A 22,294-nucleotide genomic window follows, 5' to 3' on the forward strand; every position below is an offset into this window, starting at 1 on the left:
CTCCAAAAGAGCTTGTGGACTGAGAATACATGGAAGCTAGGACTGTGGTTAATATGCAATTTTGTACTGTTATCATCTGCTGTGATTATAGGCTTGGCTCCTGGTTTTTCATTCAGAGCCATTTATTCAGAAAATCTCTTATTCAGAATTTGAGTTCATTCCTCATTAATTCAGGGGCTGCTTTCTGGAGCCCAGTGATTGAATTACCTAATAGCACCTGCCTGAAATGATTAACAGAAGAGGAAGCCATGGGGTTGTATTTGATATAAATGATTTGTTTCCCGAAGGTGTAATTTTATTAAAGGGAGACCCAGTGAACCACCTCTGCAAGTGAAGGCGAGGTCCTGGCTTCTGGGAGGTACCTGGAAGGTTAATGAATGATTAGCAGCTAACAGATGACAACACGACTCCGGAGGAAGGTGGGATTTCTCAAGTGGTTCCCTGGAAAAGTGAGGCATAGTTTGGAAAGGGCTGTGTGGTCCACTTTCTGATAAGGGTGGTGACCAGGGAGAGAGGGAGAGGTGACCAACTGAGGACAGGGCCCACACTGTGCTCGTGAACTCACTCTCCAACACAGCCTCAGCTGATCGCTTCAGTCCTTCCCAAGTGAATCAAGTAGGGGTTGAACTTCGCTACTGTCTCTGCTAGGGGAACCTGGGATAATGCTCTGGGCTTCTGTCTCTCTGAGGCAGATCCAGATGAACCGATGCTAATAGGACCTGAGTTTTTCTTTTTGAGATGACTGGCTTTGTGCTAGAATCTTTCGGTAAGTCGCTCATCTCTTTGTAAGTTCAAGTTGAAGGGAACAGGAAGAATTAGGACACAGGCTACTGAGAAATCTTCTATCATTTTGTTCAGCAATTGAAAAAATACATTTTCCTTGTAACCCATTGCTTAGGAATTATACCCATTTTCTAATTTTGTTGATTTAGGTGTAGACATATATACACACACACAGCTTATATGCCATTTAAGGACAGAAATAATTTGTACTTCCCAAAACATAAATTGAATAGTTCTATGATACTTACACTTTTTAATCCCTGAGAATACTGAAGAATAAAATGGTACATCTGAGGGGTGGACAGAAGAGACCTTCGAAAGACAGCACACTGGCACCAACCCTCATTTCTATACCCACATCCATGCCCACAGCTAGAAGTGCCTGAAACATCTTTTCTGGACATTTTCCTTCCTCCTCCCCACTCCGTTTCCTCCTCGTCTCCCCTTACATAGACTCCAGTTCCTGCACTGCTTCATTCCTTCTATTCTAGAAGGAAGAGGGTCCGGGGGCCCAGTGCTGCTTGTTGCCATGGTGGCTTTCTAGGAGTCCCGAGCAGGCAGACTGCTGAAGTCAATTGCGTGGCTCTTCGTTGAGGGGAAGTACTCCCCAGGCGCAGGTGGAGGGGCAGACAGGTGGAGGATGTCTTCCTACTGAGAAGAGGCTTCTGAGGGCTGCTCAAATCCCACTGTTAGCACAAATGCTCTCACAAGGTTGGCTCAGCTTACACCCAGGAGATAATCTTTCCCCACCTCTTGCCTAAACTTCTCCTTATAAAGGCCACAGTTGACACTTAGACAGTGGTTCCCACACTAGACTACACTGGAGAATTGCCGGGGGAGTTTTTAAAATACAGATTCACAGGACCTGCCCCCAATCAACAGAATGAGACTCTCCTGAGGTGGAAGCTAGAATCTGTATTTTTGTGAAAGCTTTCCCAGTGACTTGGATGTAGTTGGTCTGAGAGGTGGCATTTAGGTACTAGAGGCAGAGAACACCTGAGTTTCACACAAGCCTCCTTGTACAGACAACGAGTCTTTTGGGCTGTCTCTGCTCCTGTCATGGGCTCTTCTTGCCCATATCCCCTGGATGTGGGTCGGAGATCATCTGTTTGTAGGTCCCTGTTTGTAGCTATAATCTACCCTGCGTGTACATCTCTAGGCTACTCAGTGCAGAAATACCAGCAGCTTTGGGGACCATTGTGAACAATGGATCCTCAGGTTCCTTTGCGGAGCCCACATCAGAGCCTCCGTGGCCAGACCACCAACACAAGCTGCCACGGGCTCTCCTCCCAGCTTAGGTGGCAAAAGTTAAAGAGTGAGCCCCGGAGGATTAAGTTCCCACTTCTCCACTTGGAAAGAGCATGAATGGTTAAAAAATATTTTTTAAAAGACCTCTGTATACATTCAGTTGTGCTGCAAACTCATGCATTTCCCAGACATTTTGTTTACACGTCTGCTCAAAGAAGTCCTATATCTGAGCTACTATGTTGTCATGCCTAATTTAAGAAGCAAATTTAAAGTGTAAGCTCAAATTCTTGCTGCAGCCACGTCTGTTCATCCTGGACTTGCTTCATGCATGTCAAATGTCTGTATAAGCAGCCTCAGCTGCGCTAAGCCAAACAACCCACAGGGACGTGTCTAGGGGACAGCTCTCAGGAACCTCAGTCCTGGGACATACAAATACATCCATGACAGTCCAATCGCACCCCCATTCCTCCTCTTGTCTCTCCCACTAAATAGATAATTCTAAATACCATCACAAGGCTCCTAACTTTCATGGCGGTCATCATCTTTTCCATTAACATCATTACCTTATTCCAGGCTCCATTAGAACTCCTGCTGTAATGAGAACTTGGGGCATAGCTGTTCATTACTTTCCTGGTCACCCACAGCCCCAGCTGTCGTGATAAATGCTCTGCATACAATTCTTACCTGTATCACACAGTCCCTCTTGCTTCCATTAAGATGATCATCTTTTTTCCCCCACTCTGTAGTCATCACCTCATTATAACTCCATTACCTTTTAGCGCCATCTACATTATAACTCCATTACCTTCCCCGTCACCACCATTAGCTCCCTCCTCACCCCCTCTACATGTCACTTGCCCTCACCTTCTCCTTTACAGCCACCAGCTTTTCAATTAGAGGTCCATTATCTTTATTATTACCTCGGTTACAATCATAATTGTTCCCATAACAACTTCAACGTCTTTCTCCACCCCTCTACAATGCAAGACCCTGGCCACCTTTGATAAAGCTACAGGCACCCCTAGTACACAATAGACACATACTCCAACATCTCCGTGAGCATTAGAAGCCCTTTGTTTTTCTTCACTGAACACCCATCATAATGTTAACCACAAAAGATCTGCTACTTTCCATGGCGATTTCACTATCGCCATTGTCACTCTTATTTACAACTCACTGATCCATCCTCGTTTCTCTTTCTGTAACAGCCACACAATAATAATCCTCATCCTAAAGACACTCACATCTCATCTGCACAGCCCTGTGTTACAATTGTCTCTCTGACTCCAAGAATCCTTACTACCAGTTTCTTCTTCAAAGTGGTTCGAGGCCACATTCACGTAACTGACGATGCATACCTGCATTTCTGAGAATCCAGCGTGTGTGTCTGGGGGATGCGGGTTATCTACCATTGCCCTGTTTTATCCATTAGATTGGTAGTTCACGGCGGACTAGACTTCCTTTCCTTTCCAGAGCACTTAGCAGCTGGACAAAGTGACCATGCAGAAAGCGGGGTTGATCGAATGACTGAATGTGTTACCACTCTTCCTTTATCTTTACACTGATGGTCTATTGCTGCTGCATCGATCACCATCAAAGCCTCATCAATACACTCTTTACGATTTCATTATCTCAAGCTCCTCCTCTGCAAGCAGAGATCTGTCTACTCTTCCATCTCTGGGCCATTATCTCAATAATTACCAGGGCTTCAATTGCAGTGGCTGCATTACAACTCCTTGCTTCAGGAGAGATACAGCCTATCTCCACCTACTCTGCCAGGTGCCCCGCTTCCCTTTCAGGACAGCCCACAGCTCCCTCAAGGGATTACCAGCACCTGTAGCCGCTCTACAACAGACATTCATCATTGCACAACTGATACTTATGCTCCGACCCGAATGTGCCAGGGTTCAACCCTCAGGTGGCAGCTTTTCCTTCCTGGGGTCTGGCTATGTGATCTCAGAATCATCTTTCAGGGCTGTGCTTAGGTGGAGGAGCTCTGGGCTCAAACTGCCTGCCTGGGTTCAAACCCCGACTCTGCCACTTCCTGAGTTGTTTGTCCTTGGGCAAATTATTTAGCTTTCCTGTCCCTCAATTTCCTTATCTGTAGAATGGAGATAATAACAACACCTACTATTATTCATTCTTGGGAGGAGTAAATGAGTTAATACATGTAATCAAAATGGCACTTAGCAGGAAGAAAGCACTCAATAAACCTTGTCTTCTCAGGGCTCCCTTTTCCCCTAGCTAGAAGATGAGGGCGGAACTAGAATAATCTCTGAAGTCCTAGACTGAACCTTTGATGGGTCTGTGTGGCTGGGATCAGATTATCAGAGTTCTTGCAGAGATTCAGGTCGTGCTTCCTAAATTGTTTCCCAGCTCCACTGTGCTCTGCTGACTCAGCTGGGAACCATGGCACGCCCTCGGCCCCTGGCCACAATTGTTCTGGGCAATCTCTAGGCATTTTCTTTTCTGCGCCTAATGAAAGACTCCCCGTGGTTTTGCTGTGGCTGGACCTGACTTAGCTGCGTACACATCCATTCAGCCTGCCGCTGGCGGAGCCTCACCCTCCCTTGCTAGTCTTGCCCTCCTGGGTCCTCCTCCTTTTTGCTCTCTTATGCACTGAGGAGAGTTCTCAGGTGGCGCCTGAATACGCCCAGCTTCAATGTGGGAGCTATCCAGTCAGCCAGGGCCGCTCCAGGCCACACTGCAAGAGACAAAGTTTGATTCTGACTTTACTCCAACATGATTTTCTCTCTCACTTGCTGGCTCCATTTTCTACCCCTCCTTCCGCTCATTAGCTATCCAGACCATACACCCCTTGCACCAGATACCCTCCTCAATCCCGCCTTTCCTAGCAGAGCCGCATGTTCTAAACTTATTTTTCCCTCTTCTCCCACCATCTTTTCTCCTCCTCTTCTCTGCATTTTCCTCCTCCAGTGGGCTTTAGACAGAAAATGATCTAATAGAATAATGAGCATTCCAGCGTGGATAAAGGCATCTCTCTGGGGACATGTGCTTTTCAGAAGGGACATCTGGGAGAGGCAACACCTTAACAAGAATGTATCTCAGGTGATACAATTTCAGACAACGTGGCAGAATCAGGTGTTTTATTTTTAATTTTATTTTCTTAAAATTAGAGAAGGGGTGAGGGTGGTGGAGGGGAGCAATTTTGGGGGCGGGGAGATGTCACAGTGCCATTTAAAATATATTTTGTGGGCAATGTCCTACTCTCTCCATAAGACCCACTTGAAATGCATTTAATAAATTATCCTTAATTTACCAATCTCTCCATTTTTCAGAGCTTACTGGAACCTTCAGCTAATGAAGCCATCTCATCTGTTGTGACGTTTCTGTGGGTTCTTTACACCCAGTTGCTAGTACTATGAGAATTCAGCTGTGAAAGACCAGTCTGAAGCGTAAGGCCTTCCGTGTAAACAACATTCCTCTCAAGCAAACAGAAGGAAAAAGATGCTTCCCTTTGTGATTACAGAGACAACCAAAACCAGCTGGCACCAGATCAGTTCCACAGAGACTGCTGGGACCACAGAAATGTTTTCTGCCTCTAAATTGTTGGTCTTTGGCCAAGGCAATCCAAGCGTTGGCACAGGTGCCCGAGGAGATGTGAGGCAGCTGTGGGAGCCTCTCTTCCTTCACTGTCGTGGCAACTTTCTCCTTCTCCTGTTCTCTATCTTTCTCTAAGTCTTACTTTTCCATAGTCCAAGGCGTCATGTTCATTTTGCCATCCTGGCTTTGTACCACCTCTACTTTCAAGGCTCAGCTTGACACGCACGACCTCTCCCAAGAGGTCTTCTTTGGTCATCTCCATTTCCCTGAACCCTAGGACACTCGCTCTGCCTTGTTCTCAGCAACACAACGCGGCCAATGCGGGGGTGTAGTATTTAGCGCTTCATTACATTGTCAGGCATTGGTATTTTACTGCTTTTCGGAGTTTAGAATTGCCCTTTTGACTAACTCCTAAGCTCCTTGAGAGCAGGGACCATGATAAGTACTTCTTTTGTGTGGCCCATGGCACATACTTTTGTATCTGACACATAAAAATTACTCAGTAGGGGCTGGCCCCGTGGCCGAGTGGTTAAGTTCGCGCACTCCGCTGCAGGCGGCCCAGTGTTTCATTGGTTCAAATCCTGGGCGCGGACATGGCACTGCTCATCAAAACCACGCTGAGGCAGCGTACCACATGCCACAACTAGAAGGACCCACAACGAAGAATATACAACTATGTATTGGGGGCTTTGGGGAGAAAAAAGGAAATAAAATAAAATCTTTAAAAAAAAATTACTCAGTAAAGTCTTGTTGGCTGGGCTTTCCCTTTTCTCTTATTTTTCTCTTATCTGTCTTGCCTTTCCTTTTATTCACCCCATTCCACTTTTTTCCCCTGCTGCCTGAGTGCCTCAGGCAGGTGGCACTCATACCATTGCTTCAGCATGTTGGATGCGGTCCAGGATTAAGAGATTTCTGACTCCTGGTTTCCTAGGAACCAGGGATTATATTTAAGTGTGACAACTTGGGTACCACAATGGATAGGACTGACTTATGGCCAATCAGAATCCTTTGGTTTGGCATGAGAGAGGGAGAGAGAGGAGCTAATCTTAGGGTTATAAAAAGATGCCATAACAAAAGCTGTAATGGGGCCAATCAGGTCCACACACAGAGAAAATCAATCACAAAACTCTAAGTGCTGGCTAACTCCTGACAACATATTTGTTAACTATACTGTAGATACTTTCACCCGGGGAAAAATCTGAACAATTTAAATTTGCTTTGATGATATACTGAAGGGTAACTTTACATAGGTATTTTCACTATAAATATGGGTCCTGCTTATGATCAATTCTCATCAGTATGTTGGAAAGCAATGTCAGTAAGTACTCAGTGTAATCAATTTGTATCTGCACATTGACCGTCGGGGCTCTGCGTGCAGGTCCTACCATGCGGTGTGCTCCACAATTCTCTGTCTCTTCAGACAGCATATTTCTCGATATTTGTACATGGCTTTCATATTCAATTGATGCAATCATCTGTTCCCTCCCTTCAAGAACTTGCTTTGCCTGGGGAGGTGAGAGCCAAGCAGTACCTCTGCCACCTGTATGTGTTAAAGAATACCTGTTTACTATTTCCCTAAAATCTAGAGAACTAAGAAGACAGCAGGGCATTCTGGGATAACAAAAACAATGGGAAAAAAATTAAAAATTTTCATCAGCTTGTTTCTAAAATTATGAAAACAATAAGCACTTAAACATGACTGATTCCTCAATTATTCATGGTTTAAAGGTCTTGAAAATTCAATTCAACTAAATCACCTTTTCTTTAGCTCTTATTATGAGCAAGCTACTGTAATTTGAGGAAAGAGAGACAAAGACACAATTTTATAAGGAAAATCAGAGAGAGACTCAAATAACTGTGATACAAGTTGAGTAAGTACAAGAAAAGCATAATAGATGCTCTAAGCGTTTAGAGCAGGAAGAAGGAGCATCTGTTTGGGGGAATCCAAGGCAGGACTCGTGGCGGGAAGATCAGGTGGTGCCAGCAGCCCCTCTTCTGCGTCCCCAGAGCCACTATTTTGGTTCAGGCCCCTATCCCTCTTATCTGGACCATTAGAGCAGCTTTTATCTGCTCTCCTTGCTGCTTCAGAGCAATCTTTTAAAAAGACAATCTGATTATGTCACTGCTCAGCTTTGAATTCTCCATTGTTCCCATTGTCTGGAAGAAAGTTAAAGTTTCTCAGGGTCTCACACTTGAAGATAAAATGTCTCTCATCCTCTGTAGCCACAGAAGCCTTGATTTCACTTCCCTGTACAGAGTGCCCTCTAACACGTTGTGCTGCCTCAGTGGCACCAATGGCCTTGCCCACACTGCTCCTTCTGCCGGGACTGCCCACCCCTAACTCCTTTTTTCCTCTCCTTTCCTGGGTTCCTCATTTGTCTGGAGAGCTCCTATGGTGCTTTCCTTGCCCCCTCCTACAACCAAGATCAGGGTGATGATTCCCACCCTGCCTCTGTGGTACGCAGCTCCATCCTCCCCCTTATCCAGTACTTTGCATTTTGGGGAGGGAGTAAGCATGCTTGTCTGCCTTATAAGAGTGTGTCCTCTTGTGGTCAGAATCCAGGCCAAGCAGGGCACACTGCATGTGCTCCATGCACGTTTGCCGAATTAAGCTGGATCTGTTGCGTAGGTGGGTTGGAGGCACCATTTTCCAAGAGATTAAGGAATGAATATTTGGTGGGAAGTGAATGTAGAATATTCTTTCACAGAGTTTGGGATAAAAGAAGGAAATAGAGAGTCACAAAATCATGGGAAAGCTGTGTTTGTTTGCTTGCTTGATTGGTTGGTTGTTTTAATGAAGACCAAGTCTTGTTTATAAGCAGAAGGGGAAGAGTTTATAGAAAGTGAGAGGAAACATGAGTGAGGAATCCAACGGCTGGATGAAGGCTCTAGAGGAGGTGGGAGGGGAGGAACTGAGAACTCAGCGGAAGAGTAAGCCTTACAAGGAACAGAGACACCATCTCTCCAGAGACATGACAAAGCAAATCAGGAAAGATGATGGTGCAGAGGCATTGGGAGAAGGAGGGGAGGAAAACTAAGTAAAGCCCTTTCTATACGGCCCCAGGGTGAGCACAGGGGGAGGTGAGCTTGTGTGTAAACTGCCAGTTGACACACCCAACTCCATACATGTTTCCCATGTCAACGCAAGACGTTGAGAGAAAGCATGAATATTCCAAAAGTACTTTAATGAGCAATGGTCTCTTAGATATTATGCTCTTTATACAAATTTATACAATTGAATGGGCTGCTTCATTTGCTAAGGAGCAGAGCTGAGCAGGAAGGCTCTGGGGAGAGCCCTCTGACACTCCTCCTTCCCTGCCATGTGGAACACCACTGGAACCACGTGACAGCGATTGGAGGTTTGGGAGAGACACAAATGCTGTGATTCTGGAGAGGCTGTACTTTGCTGATCTTCCTCATTCCTGTTTTTATGAGGCAGCCGAAGCAGCCATTCACATTCAAACTGTAGTTTCTGTTTCAATCCCTTCAAGCCACAGTTTAAGTGGATTATAAGTATTTTCCTCCTGAAAGTCCCTTAAGGGTCCCTGAAGGCTGGATGAGGTTTGGACTGTTAGGGCAAGAGCAGGAGGAGTGGGTTAACCCACAGCTCTGCCCAGCTACATCCCCTTCCTCTCTGGGCTGGCTCCTTGGAATTCTTGGCTTCATTTCCGGAAAACATGGCAGCAGGTCTTTTCCCACCGGAACACAAATGCAGAGTTTAAGCTCAAGGTTCAGTTCCTTCTGAAAGGCTATAAGAGCAGCTGTATTTGGTGAGCATTCCGAAAAAAGGCTTAAATTCAGGGGCACTTCTTTAATGACCATCTCCAATGAAAGGGCAAGCCATGTTTCTAAGAGTCTCAAGATTTAATTCCACGGACAGCCAGGTGTCTAGTTTGGTTGAGGAAAGATGAGGAAGAGAAGACAACTCCAGTTTTGTTTACTGGTTTGTGAGAATACGTCTACCTCAGCACTGAACCTTCTGATTATGTTTGCCATTGGTGGCTTTGCCACTCCACCCCCTCCCATTCTGTTTTTAACTTTCCCCAAAACGTACAGAAGAGCATTAAGTCGGAAGGCAGTCATACCCAATGGCTTGCTGTGTGTTTCCCCTTCCCAGCACTGAGCCCGCCTGCGAGAGTTACAGAGGGAGCTGAACGTGTCAACCAAGATGCAACAGCCATCCTTCTGACCACCTTATATTGTTCTCAGCAAAAGCCACTATTAACAACACTAATACTGAATTAAATGACTAAATAGTAGTTGCTCCATAAAGCTTTGTTGCCTGGAACTGAAAGTTACCAGAGAGTGTGAGAGCACTGGGAAAAGTTTTCCCACAGATGATCACATGTAAATTATCACTCTGTCCTTTGCCTCTTGTCCCCAACTTACTTTTCCTTGAAAATGCATGATCATGAAGGCATGTCTATGAATCCTAGACCTTTAGAGATGAAAGGGACCTGACAGATGCACACAAACCTAGTTTCAGGCTGCAGAAAAGCCTGGGAGAAGATAATGCTTCAAAACCTGTCTGCCGTCCAGAGCAGCCAGGAAGCTGGGAGCTCAGCTCCCCAAATATCACATTTATCTCAATTTGGCAAGAAGCTGAAAGCCTATCTGGGGCCATTTAAGTTCTAATGTTATTAAGGGCTCATCTAATCAGCTTTTAAAATAAGCTGCTTTCAAATGAGTGGGGAATGAAGGTAGGGAAGCAGCGGGCTGAGAAGGCAGTTCAGACCTGCCTGGTGAATGCTCCTCACTTTGAATTGCCCAAGAGCCAGGAGGCGACCTACAGGTCTTCCTGTATGGTAACTTTTGCAATTCTAGCATCAAATCACGCTGGTGAACAGCTATCTGCGAGTACATGGGGGAGGGGGCTGGTCTGGACAATCCATGCTCTCCCGTGAGGTCAATCGTACACATCTGACAAGGCTTGGCAGAGAAAGATGAACTGGCCTCTGTGCCAGGTGGTGGCTTTGAGATTTAATCAACAGAGCAGCTGGTGCTTCTAGGAACTGCCTCTGAATACTGCATCCTGTAGTCTTCTGAGAAGTTCCGCCCTCAGGAGGGCCAGCAGGATCCACCACCCCTGTCTGGACCCACTGACAGCTGTTATGGGCTACAAGGTAAACTCCTCCCATCCAGCTTTGGTTTGACTTTCCCCGGGCCCAAGAACTTCTGTCAGCTCTAGACTGAAATGAAGCTTAACTCTGGTGTTTTTGGCTCTGATGTGGTTTGGGATTGCAATTCTGATTCTGACACCAATTTCGATGTGCGAGTTTTTCCCCCACACCAAGCAGTTCTCTGACACTAGCTGGGTGTCTTACAATTCAACTCAGTTCTGACACTATCTAAAGGAGATAGCATCAGAGTCCACATTTTGAGGGCTCCGCCTTACAAGACCGCCGTCCACTTCAGATGTCAATTGCAAGTCCAGGTTGTCATCTGTGCTTCTGACCGAACAGCTACAAATTTGAGGTTCCCACAACTCCCACACTGGGTTCAGCTAATTTGCTAGAGCAGCTCACAGGACTCAGGAAATCAGTTTCCTCACTAGATCACCGATTTATTATCAAAGATATTAAAGGGTAGGAATCAACAACCAGATGAAGAGATACATAGAGCAGGGTCTCGAACAAAGGAGCCTCTGTCCCTGTGGAGTTTGAGGCCTAGCTTGGTGGTGTGTGGAGGCATTCTGGCTCACCAACCCAGAGGCTCTCCGAATCCCGTCCTTTGGGGTTTTTATGGAGGCTTCATTACATAAGCACCACTGATTAAATCATTGGTCCTTGGTGACTGAACTCATTCTCCAACCCCTCTCCCCTCCCTGGAGGTCAGAGGTCAGGGGTGGGACTGAAAGTTCCATCCCTCTGATCACCTGGTTGGTTCCCCTAGCAACAAGCCCTCATCCTTAGGTGCTTTCCAAAAGTTACCTCACTAACATAAACTCAGGTGTGGTTGAAAGGGGTTTGTTATGAAAATCAAGACACCTTTTTGGCTCTTATCACTCAGGAAATTCCAAGGGTTTTAGGAGCTCTGTGCCAGAAACGGGAGGAAAACTAAATATACATTTCTTATTATAAATCATAATATCACAGGCCCCATCCCCAAGCCCTGCTTTAAACATCAGGCTCATCCTTGCTTTTCACGAGCATTCTCTGATCAGCCTGCAGATGGACTCCACAGGTAGGACCGGGGCAGGGTCCTCATTCCTGGAGTAAGGCAAGCACCAGATAGGATGGGATGTTTGTCCTCGATAGTCACCCCTCTCCCACTGCCTGTCTCTGCACATGGGCTTCTCAGATCCCCACGGGGTCTCATGCAGGCTGGTGGGGTCCTGGGCTCCCTCTTTCATCCTTCCAACACGTCCACCAAAAGCCTCAGATATCAGGGCTGGATGAAAATATGTGAGCGTTCTTGTCAAGCTAGTGATTTAGCTCACGTTTAAACCAACATTCTCTCAATGTTAATTGAACATCGATTCAGAGGAGGATGACAGCACCCCAGGTATCACACCCCTGTTCAACTCGCCTTATTCAGAAGTCAGTTTAGAGACCAACTATTTTCACTTGAGCAAGTTTCTTTGTGGGGGGCGGGGGAAGGGGTTGGAGGGAGCTTAATCTTTCAGTGCAGTGTTTTATCAAGTATTCTTTTGGCTACACAGACTTTCTCTGAGCGGAGTGCTGGTAAGTAAAAATGTCTCCATCTTAATACTTTTCTGGTGATGCTTTTGTGACAGCGCCCCCTAGCTGCTGCCCAGATAGATGGTCCACCCTGTTCCGGCTCTGCTTGGTTGTGGAGAACTCCATCTCAACCAAGTGTTAGACTAGAAGCACCAAATTAACCAGTTTGCTCTTAAGTGTGAATAACTGATAGTCAGCTTAATGCAATGATGTCTCTTGTGAGTCTGTATGTTCAAAGGTGTTTTAAACAGCCTCAGGTACTTTGTAATCAAGTGTCCCCGAGTGAGGTAGGGTGTCACTGAGGGCATTCTCTGTTAATTCAAATATGGGGCTTCATCAAAGACTTGTCCTGTCGCTGTAGTATGCCACAACAGAGAACAAGTGCGTGATGAGTCTGGGGAAGGAAAGGAGTTTTTCCTGAACAACCTTTGACAGCATATAAACAAATATAGAGAGAAGGCCAAGGGGGTATATTATCATTGTTTTGTACAATAAAAAAAGGGCCACATCTGTTTGAAAAGTTCTCGATCCGGCATATCAAGTTTGAGAGCTAGGGAAAGTTATTAAGGGAGGAAACTGTTCACCGTGCCTGTCAACTCTGTGAATCCGGAGAGCCTTTGCCTGTGGACCATTTTTTAGAGGTTATTATTTCAACCTGAAAATTCTTTAGACATATATATGCGGTATGAAAAAGGAATTAGGAAAGCTTTTAAATTAAAAGAAATAAAACGACAGATTTTTCCTCCAGCCATATAAATAGTTATGGATAGAGATAAAGAGATGGATATTTTTTCATAATACTTTATTAGAGGTTTTGGAACTCGAGAAATTTTAGAGTCAGGCTGGTGAATAATTCAGCACCGATTCCTGCAGGCCCAGAACAGGCGTGTTAGGCTGGGAACCAAGTCTGGCCTTTTGGAGGAACCAAGAGCAGTAACAGTTTTATTACCAACCGCATCATGAAATGTGTTTCAGAAATGTTTTATGAGAAGACAACACCGTGGTGCCCAGTTTCTCCAGCTTTTTCCAAGACGGCGTGAAGCCGGGGGGAGCTGATGCTCTTCACCACCTCATTTCAAGGAGACTGTCCCTCGGGCTGTGGTCACAGTGACAGTAAGTCTCAAATCCCTGGGAATACACAGTCACTAGTGGAAGCCATTGCAATGACAGATGGTGAAAGATTCACAGGAAACGGTACCTTTAGTGATGGTGTCTTTGATGTTTTCTCTTTCCTGCACGTTCTTTAATCCTGCCACCAAAATGGACCTGGCCTCTGTCCAGTTACGGTGATATGACCACCTGAAGGAGCAGTAAAGGAGGGAAGAAATACATTTATGGTTTTAAAGTGAGGAGCCTCAGTTTCCCTTTCCATCCCAACTGCCACATCTCCTTTTTGATAAACTTGGAGATAGACCATGTGGTTTTCATAAAGCAAAGAAAACTGTTATTTATGGTTATTTTTTCCTCTCCAGAGAGTTCTATTTGTTTCCTTAATTTTCTTTCATTCATTCCCATAGCTTTGCAATAAAGTAGTAAATATTGAAGGTAAAAATTCTAGAGGATGGTTATAAATCCGGAGATGTGTTTTATGTAGCAAATCTATTCTGACAGTGTGGAAGAAGACACGCTAGTCTCCTGAAACTCCTGGAGAGGAAGGAGCTACGAGACGTCGCAGCCAGCACTCCCAGTAGCTGAAGCTTGAGTGTCTCAGTTTCGTGGTGCCTCAGAGCACCCACAATATACACTCTCACTCGCGCTCATTTAAACCAAATTATGCATATATGTAGAGATACATGGGGTGTTTTTGGTGCTAGTTTTTAGCTGAAACACTGCAACTTGTTTTGACTTGACATATGAACATCAATATTTTTCCCCTAATTTATTTATGCATGTATACACACACTTTTACGAAAAGATCATATTATACATCTAGGCTTTTTTAATGCAGTCTCTTTTTTTCTCTATTGCTTGCCTCTCTCCATCCTTTCTCCTTCCTGCACCATCCATATTTCCCTCAACCCCCACATTGACAGCATGGAATGTAGACTTTCATACTTTCCCTCCTGCTCATATATCCACATATACATGTAGGGGAGCAAAATTTGCCACAACAAAATGTGTCTCCTTGGCTCGATTATTTTTAAGGACAAAAAACTCAGGAAGAAACTATGACCCTCCCCCTAACTACCTAAAAGAATTTAAGGTAGAAGTCCTGTTCCTGAAGGATCTGTCACCATAGATAGCCATAGTATGATATGCACTAGGTGTGGTAGACAGGGCAGAGCCTAGCAAGGCCCATTTGATCAAAGTCCTTCCCATGTCCCATTGTCTCTGCAAGGCATGGCAAACATTTGCTTACTAAACATTTGCTTTTCCATCTCCATGTGAATTGCCTTCCTCCCTTTTGAAGTCCCAAACCACTACCCTTAATATGCTCTTTTGTCTTTAGCTGAAGATGGCATTTAAGGTGGTGGCTTCCGCCATTTTGGTGAGTTACTCAGTTTTCCTGGGTTATTCCCTGGTATATATGTTATTAAACTTTGATTGACTTTTCCCTGTTATTCTGTCTTATGTCAACTTAATTCTTAGACCAGCTAGAAGAATCTAGAAGGGTAGAAGAAAATTTCTTGCTCCCCTACATATGCATATGTGACTAAGGATAGATGCACTGATTTGATGTTTCAATCACTGGCAGCAACCATTTATTAAGAGCCTGCTGAGTGCCCAGGTCCTGCCCAGGCACTGAAGGTTCAAGAAGGTACACAGCCTCTGCTTTCAGGGAGCTCCCGCCCATGAGGAAGACACACACATGCCTGGCAGTTGTAACAGGGGGGAAGTTCACTTACGGAAGCGTGCACCAAACACACAGTTATTTAAAGAATTTGAACTAGAATGTGGGGGCCCCTATGTTCTAGTCCTGAGCTCTTTTCCATTTAACTAATGTGTCTTGTTATTTGTTTTTTTTTTAACTGGTTTCAAACTGTGGGCTGAGCAACGGCCACATCGAAATTGAGCAAGAGTGTGCTGATCTTCTTGAAGTCATGACCACACTTGCTCTGTTAGAATGAAGCTCGTAATGAACCTAATGTATGAGGCCTTGTGATGAAATATGCATTTCCTCACTCATAGATCCATTTAATTTGATTATCAAGCCATACAGCCCTGTAGAGATCACATAGAGGCCTTATGCTGGAGTAGATATCCATAAGACAAGGCAAGGGATGATTATATCAGAAATTGATGCTGGCGTGTCACAATGTGGGCAGTATGCCTGTGATAACACGGTCCAGAGGCAAAACCGTTAGCAGAGATGAACATCAAGTGCAGGACTCACGTCCCCAAACCCTTTTAGCCTACACACTTCTGCGGGAACAGAGGGAGAGAGAGGCGGAACCGTAAGAGACATAGACAAGACTAAGGAGCATGGCCACCTGGCTCCCCAGCATCTTCAGCAAACTGATGCACTCTTTCCATCCATTGTCTCAACCCGCTCATCTACCTGCACTTCCCTGTTTAGTGCTCAATATGTCTTTCATAGCTATTTTATGGGACCAACTTATAATTATATAATAATATAATTTGTTCATCTTTGAACAAATCAAGTTTTCCTTGAAAAATGCCCAGAAAATGTGCATTATATTTTCTTTCCTCATCATTCTTATACTGGACATGAGTTCAGGAACCCAAGGGGCTGGGCTTGGATTTTGTTGCATGAGCTCCCTGCCCCTGAGTGCCCAGGCAGGATCCGAGGAGCTGGGCAGTCCAGAGGGTGCAGCGAGGACACCCTGTTGACCCCAGTCACAGATTTTCTCCAAAGCCCTGTGTTTTTTCCCCTTTGGCCTAGGTGAGTCATGGACAGAAGAAAGACACCGCCAGGCCGGGTGGGACACAGCAAACAAAACCTGCAGAGGTTTCAGACTCCACAGCAACAGTTCCTTTTGGTACTCAGCGTAAACCCTGATACGTGGATGGTTTTGGTTTGTTTTCTGCAAGTTGCTGGTGATGTTCCAGTAACAGCCATGTGATTGCAAAGATGCTGATCAGCTCTAGACAAAGCTACCCACAAAGCTAGCGTATTGTCAATTCATGTTTTTGCTCGACTTTCACAGCCTTCGGTTGCTGAAAAGTGGATGAGATTATGAATGGTCAACAAGTTGTACTTAGTCATCTTATGAGAAAACAGGAAATTTAGGCAACTATTGATGATCTGACCCATATTTGGCTCCTTAACTCGCAATGTCTCCTACCATGAGGGACCTGAATGACTATTATGTGAGTCTCCTAGTTTCAGGCATACAAATTTGAATGTTTCTAGAAGGATTTCTCTAACCCATTGGTATTGGCAAGACCTTACAATTTAGAATTGTAAAAGTTCGTGAATGCTCAGTTCATTATCTATTGGTGAATAACAAATTATCCCCAAAATCAGTAGCTTAAAACAATAAACATTTATTATCTCATGGTTTCTGTGGCTCAGGAATTCGGAAGTGGTTTATCTGGGTGGTTCTGGCTCAGACTGTCTCATGAAGTTTCAGTTAAGATGTCGATGAGGGCTGCAGTCATCTGAAGACTCCCTAGGACCAGAGGATCTGAATTCAAGATGGCTCGCTTATGCAGTGTTGGTTGTTGAAGAGGCCTCAGTGTCTCCTCACCGGCCTCTGCAGGGCTGCGGGGGGCCCTCACAACATGGTGGCTGGCTTCCCCCAGGGTGAGCCATCCAACAAAGAACCAGGTGAAAGCTACCAGGTCTTTTATGACCTGTATTGTCATCATTTTGGCAATATCCTACCAGTTACACAGATTAGTCCTATTAAATGTGGAAGGAGACAACACAAGAGTATGAACACCAGAAAGCAAGAATTAATTGGGGGTCATCTTGAAGGCTACCTATCACAAATGCCTTTTTGCCCTTATCAGTAGTGATAAAGGCCTGGAAGAAGACATTTCTGTTTCTTGTATCTCCATGGAGCAACAAATGGAAGAGCATGGAATTTGGCTCCAATCCTAACTCTTATCAGTCACACACTTTTGGAAAAGATATGTACTCAATCCCTCCAAGCACTCTTTCTCTAATCTGTAAAATGGGGATAATAATATTTCCTTACAGGATGCTGTGAGGATTAACTTAGATAATAAATGTAAAAAGCTCAGTGTGCACAGAAGGTAGGAACTTGAAACTTGTTAGTTTCTCTCTCTTTCCCCTCGATCTTTCCTCTCAGGGTCCTTGTATGCCACCTGAATGATGGGGTTAAATGACCCTGACTCAGAGTTGGCCTTCCTCTCCACCCCACCCCCTTCACTCCTGGTTTCCAAGCCAAAGATGGGGCTCAGCCTTGGCAATTTAGGTTTCTTTTTCCCTAAGGAAGATTTTCTGAGGCTTAATAACGTCAGGATGTGTGAGAGACACTGCGATTCTTTTATATCTTAATTAGCAATTAATTAAGTGAAGGTGTGGATGCCTGGAATATCTGACAGACAGGCTCAATAATTATCCTTTATCATTATTACTAATGGAAAATATGGTCAGGGTGGTTCAGGTTTTCCCAGAATCTCTGGTTTAATTGAATGACCCAGTGGAGAATCAAAATGAGCAGGCTGCCCTTTCCACATTGTTTTATTAAAAACATTTTGAAATTTGGTGGTGCCTTGCATTCAGGAGCTTTGCTGGCCTCGTATCTCGGGCTGTGATCTTTAACTGGACTTAGAGGAAGCAGGTGGGCCGCCTTGGGGTGGCAGGGTCCCTCCAGGAAAGCATGCACAATCACATTCTGACGATGATGCCGACTATGCCGGGAGCAATTCATTAACACCCTCCTCTTCCCCTGCGGGGAAGGTCTTGGTTTGGAGGTCAGAAGAGGACATTGCCCTAAGGCCTGAGCTGGAGAAGCGAAGAGAGGTGCTTTTCCAATGTTGCTATAGTGATGTTGGCCTCAGTCTCCCAGAAGCTCCATCCAGGAAGTGCTGCACGACCCTAACTTGGTGATGCTGGCTTCACAACCTCGTGTTCACGTGGGAGGGATGGCAAGTGAGGGGTCCAGACATTGGCACTACTTGGAGGGCTCACGGGGTTGAATTCTCTGGGGTATCTTGGGGAAAGTAAGTTAGGGCCCGGTTTCCTCCGTATTCTAAACTCACGCATGGTGGATTCTCCACAAGCCATTCAAGCCTTCTGTCTTCTCGAGTTAACTTGAGAGAGCTGGACATATGTCAAACTACTCTCTCACTCCAGAGAGAGCTGCACAGTGTTGCCACAGGGGGTCATCTGGGGAGGCATGAGGGTCCTTCTCTGTCCTCACATGCATAAGTGTTTACACAGACTGGGTAATACCTCCTGGATTCAGTGCTACCTCATTATCATTATCTCTACCCGGAATGTTTGGGTGAACCCTCACACTCTGCTACGTGTGTCAGGGGTCTGATGGGAACATCTGGCGGGTTTTGAGAAGAGTCAGTTAGGATCCCTGATCAAGTGGGCAATTTCCGTTATTCACAATTCATGATTCTGACTTGAGATAATTCATCAGGTCTAACAAGAGATTTGAGATCAGTGGGATAGCTCCTGTGAGTGGGGCTGGAGGATTCCAGTGTGATCTCTGGGCTGCCGGGGCACCCTCGCTCTGTTCTGGACACTTGGCCCTGCCTGTGTGTGGCCACTCTGTCAAAGGCAGGAACTCCTTTTCCCTCACTGGGCTTCGTGTCATTTCCGCCCTACATTCGTGGGGCTTTGAGTTGGCTCCTACCTGAGCCTCCCCAATGCCTTGGCGTCCCCCTGAGCTAAGACACACTCTACTAATCCTGGGTGAGGTAGTCAGCCGTGAAAGATGGATCTGCAATGGGCTCTGCCTCTCAAAAGTCAAATTACTGCACCAAGTCAGCAGGGGTTTTCTCTGGAGCATGTTTTTAAATGTCCTCTGTCTTTTCCCACTTAACCTATATTTCTTAACTTTTCTATTACTCTTATATTTTTCTTTAGTAATGAGAAAATAAACGTTATTTAAAAAATTTAGAAAGTATGGTTATAACTTTTGTTCTCAAGCCTTATAATAGTACTTCTTAGCCTGAGGTCCACAGAGAGTCCATGCACTTAGATGGAAAAAAAAAATTACATCTTGATTTTCACCAACCTCTAACAAACATTTAGCAATTCCTCTGATTTTCAACGGAGGCAACAAGTCACAGTAGTATTAGCAGTAGCTGTAATTTGTCACCAATAGAAATCGCAGATATTTTTATATCTCATTACAGTTGTTGCAGATATGTTGAAATATTGTTTAAGCTTATTACTCCTTCAAAATTACAGTAGTTATTAGACCTGCCAGCAAATCTTGTTATTTACTGTGTTAATAAAGAAGCACATATATTACTATACAGCAAATTTTGTTTTTTAGTATTTTGATAACTGCATTTCAATAAAAATGCAGTTTCCTCTGTAATCCTAAATATTTTATTTTATGCCTTTATACCAGTATTCTGAGAAGGGTTCATATGCATCACCAGGCTGCCGAAGGGGTCCACGACATAAATGAGGTGAATTAGCCCTGGTTCGGGAGAGGGGGAGGCAACTGGCTTGTGTTGACACAGCCGTGGTCCAGGCCCTGTGTTTTCTGTCTGTTGCCCTGTGGGAATCATCCCTAAAAGCTCACAGGAGAGTACTGTTACTATCCCCAGTTTACAGGCAGGAGATTGAGACACACCGAGGTGAAGTCACTTGCTCAAGGTCATTAGGCTTCTAGGTGGCGGAGCTGATGAAAAGCTCAGACAGGCAGGACACAGATGGCCTCCTCCGTCCTTCCCCAGCTCCACAGATGGGTCAACATTGAGTGTACTACTTCAAGTGTGTGTTTGCGGCTGAGCCAGATGGAAGTTTGTTGTCTGGGAGTTTGATGGGGTGTGTGTGACCTTCCCAACTAGAATGCAAATACTTCAAGGGCAGGATCTGGGCCATTATTCTTTATTTATCCCTCCAAAGCCCCCGAGGTAATGGAATTAAGAAATTATATTCCAAGCACTAGGTTGAGTAGCAAATACAGAATTTTGGCTGTTGAAGGCACCCCCTGCCCCTCAGCTCATGTTCTGGTCTCACCTTGGGCGGCATGGGGACTCTTTGGCCAAGGGGTAATTCTTGTTCCAGAGGTCCCCTCCCCAGCATCCACCCTGTCCCTTCCCTGCTCCACCTGCCATTCTTACCTCTTTACCCACAACGTCTCTACATCTAAAGGAAGTGGGAAGTTCCGGGGGCCAAAGCCTGACAGACAAACCAGGAGGCCTTGGGTGCCTGGTCCTCATGTGATAACCAAACTTGAGAGCCACACTGGAAGGGTCCTCCTCGGAGAGCACTTCACTGGGGCCTAATTGCATTTGCTAGATGTCAATTACCAGGGTAACTTCCTGTCTTAAGACCAAAATCGGAAAGGGAGAGCTTTGGATCCAAGGGGAGCTTTGCCCTGATAGACAGCCCCTCTTTGCCCGGTGTGGACAGAGGTGGATATTTCTTCTCTCCTTTAAACAGCTCCTGTGGAGCAGGTAATTGGCTAAGCCAGTACTTGGCTGGCAAAGGCATGACCCTCAGGGCCAGAGGCTGAGCATATTTTTTCTGGTGGCAGCTCTCAAGTCCTCTTCAAAATAGCCAATTTCCTCTCAAAGGACCTGACCTGGAGGGCACAACTTCACAACTGCCCAGGATTCCGTCTTCTCAGAACAAGTTCAATTTTCATGTGCTCGATCTCATCATCTCCCTTGGACCTGCAATGAAGGGGGATCAGTTGCTAGAGTGATGAAAGATCAGCTTCCCAGGTATCTGATGAAGGACTCTCCTCTGGGTTTGGTTGGGTGTGAGCCAAACCTCTGTTACTTCATCAGTCAACATGAGCACGGAGGACACAGGACTGGGACTCTGAGCGAAAGACACAGAGAGCACCTGAGTCCCTCTCCCTTGTCAGAGGCCTGGTCAGGCATCTCTATGGACCAGGGCCTGCTTATGAGGCCTGTGAACTTGGAGGAGTGGGTGGGGAATCACCTAGTCAAACAGGAAGCAGATTCGACCAAGGTTCTGGTGTAAATCCAGTCGAGAAGACTGATATCATTCTTTATTGGGTAGACTGTACGAGGTCAAAATCTGGAGAAGTAGAATATTTAGGATACCTGAGCCAGGGCAAAATAAATGAGGTAAAGCCAGAGGTCCAGAGCTTAGCGCTTAGAGAAGCAGCCCAGGAAGTTGGGTATAAAGCCAGAACAATGCAAATGGGGCCATGGGGCCATGGGGCCATGGGGCCACAAGCAGGGCTGGGGTGTCCAAATTTGCTCTGCTCAGTTGCTGGCCTTGTGGGAAATGGGAAGGGGAAGTACAGGATTGGAGCAGAGAGGAGCTGCCTGCAGTGTGACTACAAGGCCACTGTCCCTTGGGCTACAGTGGCTTGAGTAGGGTCTCAATCTTAGCCTGATCTGTGGAGGTGGAGGAGTTGAATCCAGTGGAGAAGAGCATTGATTGTGGGTTACTAGGAGAGAGGCCCTAGAAGAAGAAGGCTTATTTTCTGTAATCAGCATCTGAGTCTTCAAAAACTGAACTTCTATCTAGAACCTTGAATTCTTGGTGTTCTGGTGTGATCCAAGGTCGTCATCTAGCCTTGTGTTTTGTAGACCACACTATTGCCATTTTGGGTGAGTTGATTCTTCTTTGGGTGAGACTGTCCAGGGTGTTGCGGGACGATCTTCATCTCTGGCTTCCATGCACCCTGTATTGGCATTCCCTCCACCAAGCACTCTGACCACCAGACACACATTTCCAAATATTCCTAGGGTAGGAGGGAGGAGGGGAGTCAGGACCACCTCTGGTTAATCTAGCTTCTCTCAGCCTACAGGGAGGTTACTGATCTCGCCGATGTTGGGTTTCTTCTCAAGAACCTGAGGCAGAGTCTTGGGAGCTTTCTCACACCTTCACATTTCAACCTAGTCAGTGTTGGCCAGCCCCCAGTTTTTCAGGACAAGGTCATCCGCATGGAATAAGAGGAAACTATTCTTTC

General features: G+C 45.5%; 1 protein-coding gene across 5 annotated transcripts in view; it reads right to left on the bottom strand.

Annotated features, from left to right (window-relative positions):
- TNR (tenascin R) overlaps positions 1-22,294 on the bottom strand; it is a 405,036-nt gene that overhangs the window by 181,424 nt on the left and 201,318 nt on the right. For 3 of the 5 annotated variants that reach the window (XM_023640591.2, XM_070267731.1, XM_023640590.2), the window contains exon 2: positions 13,474-13,574. The exons of the other annotated variants lie outside the window; for them this stretch is intronic. The gene's annotated coding sequence lies outside the window, so the exon portion shown is untranslated. The remainder of the gene's footprint in view (positions 1-13,473; positions 13,575-22,294) is intronic. 5 annotated transcript variants of the gene reach the window in all.

This window comes from Equus caballus, chromosome 5, assembly GCF_041296265.1.
Source record: "Equus caballus isolate H_3958 breed thoroughbred chromosome 5, TB-T2T, whole genome shotgun sequence".
In the NCBI taxonomy this organism is placed as follows: domain Eukaryota; kingdom Metazoa; phylum Chordata; class Mammalia; order Perissodactyla; family Equidae; genus Equus; species Equus caballus.